Genomic DNA, 5589 nt, shown 5'->3' on the forward strand with positions numbered 1-5589 from the left:
TCGGATATAAAATGTTACCACCATTTTATCCTATTAGATATTTGTGTAAAATGTTGTCATAGTTGGAATTCTTGAGATAATATGAACATTTTTGTCATTTTTTAACTGTTTTTGCGATAAGCTAACCATCTCCTAGCTGTAGCTTCATGTTAGGGCACACAAGAGTGGTATCAGTCTTCTCATCTACCACTTGGCAAGAAAGAAATGAAGCATATTTCCCATTATGTCCGACTATTGCTATAAAAGCAATTCTGCATTTTAAAAGTGTATCTCTATTTACCCTTACTGCTCAGCTGTAATGTTCTATCTAGACTTCAACACAGTTAATGGAGGACAACACAACGGCAGTCTATTGCGGGAGTTAATGTCACTTTTATAGCTATTCGGTGCCAGAAAACAGAGACGAAAATCTGCACCAGACTGATGCCAAAAGGTTAATGAGAGAAAATGCCTCATTTAGCAATAAAAACAACTGTAAACCTTTAATAGACTAATCACCTTAGCTTGGCTGAGAGCTTCTTTAAACTCAAACTTTTGGACTTTTCCTTTATTAAATGCACTGAATTCTGGGTGGAACACTGTACAGACTTCTCAGTACATAGATATAGACACTGTGTCTCCAAACACACACATACAGTACAGTATGTACGTACAGTAATTTAGATATGCACAAACAGACCCACACATACGCAGTTTGCACAGTTTGTCTTCTCCACCACAGCTTTAGAAGCCAGCTTTAAGTGCTGGAGCGTGGCTGGATTGGAGGGTTGATAGTTTGGGGTTCTGGGTCTCAGGGGCTGGGGTGTGGTGTGAACAGACCTGTTTTGGCCCCTCTCTGCTCTCTCCTTCTCCAAACATTCTTTTGTGTTTTTCTACCCCAACAATCCACCATTTTGCATATTTCCTCAGCATGTTCTGCAGACATGTGCCAGTAAGCTGCATTCAAAAACAATTAGCTGCAGTTGCATGAACATGATGTTTGACTTAACTTTCAAATATTTGAGAAGCAGTACTTTCTTCTTTTAACGTTTTGGTGCATATTGAACAGTGCTGCATAGCAAGCAGCACTTTTTGAGACTTAAACACAAACCTTAGACACGGTTACCTTTCTCTGTTATCCAGAGCCATCTTCTACCTTCTTTGGTTCTCACTCCTGTCTTTTGATCTCATGTGAATACACTGCATCTGACAGAAATGTAATCACTTAAAAGCATATGCATAGCTCTTGATCTATAAGACTTGATGGCTTCCTTCATAGTTTTAGAATATTTATTCTGGATTGATAGCACAAGGAGGAGAGCTTTCAGTCTGGCTCAGCTTCTACCAACATTTTGGAAGAACAAAGAAAACATGCTTTCATTATTAGTGTTAAAGTGTGTCTGTGTGTGTTTCTGTGTTTAGTCCAGCCATGGGAGTACTTCAAGGGAAAAATGTTGAACCAAGCTCAAACTAATACCCTCATGCTGCCTATGAGAACACAAAACAAAGGTATGTGAGTCTCCGTATCAGTGGTCCATACGCACGTGAGTGTGCACGTAGAAGAAAATGCTGTCTAATGTCAAATTTGATCTAATTTGGAGTGCTGTTTTTGGTCGCACACCATTGATTTCACACTTCAAGAAAGGGTTGATAAATGACAGAAAAACGCAACTCATCACTCACTTTCACAGATGTACAAATGTCACATACTTGAACACATGCATAGACAACACACACACACAGTGCCAGCAGTAGAAGCAGCATAAGGTGAGCAGACGTGGCTAGCAGAAGGAATGCATCAGACTGACGTACCGTGCACATGATCGGATTTCTTTCATCTATTTCCCCCGTCAGTTCTACATCAGGGGACATTCAAACTTTGTGTCACAGTCCTACACTGTTAATGAATGTCCCCTTTTTGCTTGTCTGACAATGTGGTGACAAATCCATGTGGCCAGTATACAAGATAAAAAGTTATTTATCAGCTACAGATAAACATACAGTATGCTGTGCAGGGTGGTCGCAGCCAAATACTGTAAACTTAACAATTGTCAGCATGTACGTCAAGTAAATGTGCAGATGTTTGCAGGTTGTCATTGAGGTCAAATGTATGTTAATAAAGACATACTCATACTGTATAACTGCAACTAACAATTGTGTTCAGTATCAGTTAATCTATAAATCATTTACACTGTTGTACTCCACATACTGTCAGGAAAAAGGTGATAAATGGCCATTACAGTTTCCCAAAACTTTTTTAAATAACTTGTTTTATCTGACCAAATTATTCTGTTTACAATCATTTAAGACTAGGACAAGAACCAAATATTTATATTTGATAAGCTGGAACTAGAACATTTCTAATATCGTTGACAATTAATCACTAATCAAAATTGTTCCCAATACATTTTCTGTCAATCAACTAATGAACTAATGGACCAAGGGACTGTATGGAAATGATGTGGGTGGTGAAAGGGGGCTTAAACTAATGTTCCACTTTAAAAAAAGAGCAAAACTATTGAACCCTCCTCTCTATTTAAAACACTCTCCCCACAAAATGTTTAATTTAACGGTTTAAAAATGTAATCCATAGACTCTAAAAATGGACATAGTCTCTGTGACATCACCATTGGTTTCTTAAGAGCTGTTGAGAAGATGTTGGTATAATTTAAACGGTTATATAAAAATTCACACCCCATACAGTTGCAATTACTGAAGAATTTAGCTTTAGAGACTGAAACTGACTGAAACAGCCATTTTATTATGGGGCCTTATGGAGATTGACTCACTTCTTTAGCCAGCCTCAAGTGGCTGTTCAAGGAATTGCAGTTTTTGTTACTTGGGTGTTGGTTTCATTTGCCAGCCATGGAGAACGCTGCCAGGTTTAATCCTTAAATCCATTTAAACTTTAATTTCTTAATGGAAATTCTACATCAACATACATATTATTAAAATGTTTGGCATATGGCAACATCATGAATCATGTTGCAAGTGAAAGTCAGACTTTACCCTTTTCTGACCCTCTATCCCCAATCAGCTTTCGACAGTATGTATGTGGATTTCAAAAACTGAATAAAAACAAAACTCATCAGAATTATGACTATTCTGTGATTAACTGAAAATAATGATTGTACTTTATTTTGGGGTCCATTGGACTAAAGAATCGATAATATCTAACAATAACACTGCCCCTCTCTCGCACACATGTACACACATATTGTAACAATAAAACCCTGCCCTCTGCTACTTTATCAAAACATTATGGGAGTTAACCTTATTTCTGAGCCAAACCAGCACATTCTTGAAGCTGCCTGCTGTTGTAGAAGTGAAAAAAAAAATGACAAAAAGAAATGAAGGAATGAAGGGGAGGCTTGATTTATTCTGCCTTATCAGTCCAACACCCACTGATATGGGATGAATACAGATCAGATGAAAGGTAGAATAATAATAAAAATCCTCTTACGTGCTTCAGAGTGGCTAAATGAAGCTCTTACGACAGCAAAGAACATATTCAATAATGAGTTTTGTCAAAGAAATTATCATGATACATGTTCCATTTTTATTTATGTGAACATATGACGGCTACGCACAAGCTGGTTTCTCTTACATGAAGTTCACAGAAAGGGTAATTATGCAACCATTACAACAGTCACAGTATACATAGAGAGTGAGGCTGCAGAGTGCCCCGTTCTCATGAGAGAGTGGATGATTTCCAAGAAACAGTTGTGTCAGCGATCATAGGGCTTATAGCAGACCCCTGAGTGTCACTGAACCACAGTCTGGGACGGATGGCCATATAAGCTCCATTTGTTGTTTATTAGAAGAAGAGAGAGGAAGGAAAGGAAATATAAGGATCGCTCACACTTGTTGCTAAGGGTGTTGGTGCAGGGTTTTGCCACCAGGGAGCATCAGGGACTGAATAAAGACAGACTTCTGTTTTACTTTATCGTCCTGTGTGTCTGTGTGCAACCTTTTTTTGGCTTTGTGTCCACATTTGTTGTTGCTATTTTTCGCCCTATATCTTCATTTGCCTATAGGTTAACATTAACTGCACAGGGAATCAAACAGAGCTTCATAATGTTGGAAATCCTTTTTCATGCAGGTGAAGCTGACATAATGATTTCATATGACATTTAGTGAGATCATCACACACTAGCTGTCTACCCTTATATGAAGCACCTGGCTGCAGATAGTTTGCTCGGTTCTCAGCTGCTTTACATTGCAAATACGCCCGTGTTTACATTTGCTCCACACTGACAATGGTCACTATGGGTTACCTTGACTCACAACACAGGTAACCAATCAGCACTCACAGGGGGGGCAGTTCTCTGGAAAAAAAAGAGGAAGCAATAACTGACGGGCTCTGAAGGGAAGAAGAAAAAAATCAACACGATCTACACTGATCTAAAGTCTGTGTGGCACTTTCCTTGGTGAGTGGAAATTCGTAAAAGGAAACTGATCCCAGGTCTGTAAGCAGATTCTTGGTTTGCCAAAAGGGATGAGAACAATTTCCGTTTCTCTTCTGGATCCTCCAGGCAACTGCTGCTCTGCCACATACAGACACAAGCTATAAACACAAGGTAAGCCCACCACTTCTTATACCATATAACAGGCCTACCACTCTGTATGCTGACAAATACTTCATACAACGAATGCAATAAAAGAAAACCAAGTACTAGTAGCTGTTTGGTTGACTGTATGTGCTGCATGACATGTGCTAAGGAGAAAGTGAAAGTATTTTTCAGAGAGTGTGTGAGTTTCTGAGCATGGCTGTTTGACGCAGTTTAAACACCCTGCCAAAAGTGTTTATCAAAAAAATACCAGTATATGATTGATTTACTTTAAATGTCAGCTAAATCACACACATATACACACCAGGAGGGTTGAAAAAACAGAGCATATTGTGACCTCCACCATTCGATTCCACCGATTCCCGATCCCCTCCTCGACACGCACACACACACACACACACACAAAACACACGCTATTTACAGCTAAACACGCAGCAGAGAGAGAGAGAGAGAATGAATGNNACACACCATATTTCACTGTGTTCATTTAACAAGGCCCGGTTACCCCAAGCAACAAGAGGGGCTTATCAGCTGCTCCCTCACTTGCCATACTGTTATCAGCCTGGCCTAGTTCACACATACACACTCTCTGCCTCTTTCTGTCAAACACACTCGCACTCTCTCTATCTCGGTCTCTGACTCTCACACACGCGCACGCAAACTGGGGAATGAATGTTATGGGGGCTTATCAGTGTCCTTAGGGGCCTGGCAGCCACTTCACAGACTCAGATCCCAGTACCGAGGCCACAGAGACAAACCTATGTGACCAGAGTGCTGATGAACACAGGCTCTGTGCTGTTAGAGACCTTCTCTATAGAAGTGGCAGGCTGCAGGGCACGCTGACAATGAACATATACACACGGCACAATGGCAGGCAGCGGTGGCTACAATTCAAAGAAAGACAAAAATGGCACAAATACAGAAGTTTTGTCAGTGAACTCTCATTCTTGTTCACCTCTATGAAACACAAAATACAAGTTGCATTTTTCATGTTTTAGTACTTAATTACATTCATTGACACAAAAACAAGCATGGCTGC

The 5589-nt window shown here is 39.8% G+C and overlaps 1 protein-coding gene across 1 annotated transcript in view; it reads left to right on the forward strand.

Moving 5' to 3' along the window:
• Positions 1-4164: 4164 nt before the first annotated feature.
• The window catches only part of LOC118335050 (ETS-related transcription factor Elf-1-like), a 9810-nt gene continuing 8385 nt past the window's right edge, over positions 4165-5589 (forward strand). The window contains exon 1 of the mRNA XM_035671228.1: positions 4165-4559. The gene's annotated coding sequence lies outside the window, so the exon portion shown is untranslated. The remainder of the gene's footprint in view (positions 4560-5589) is intronic.

This window comes from Morone saxatilis, unplaced genomic scaffold (genome assembly GCF_004916995.1).
Source record: "Morone saxatilis isolate NCDOM2014 unplaced genomic scaffold, NCSU_SB_2.0 Contig23, whole genome shotgun sequence".
Taxonomy (NCBI): domain Eukaryota; kingdom Metazoa; phylum Chordata; class Actinopteri; family Moronidae; genus Morone; species Morone saxatilis.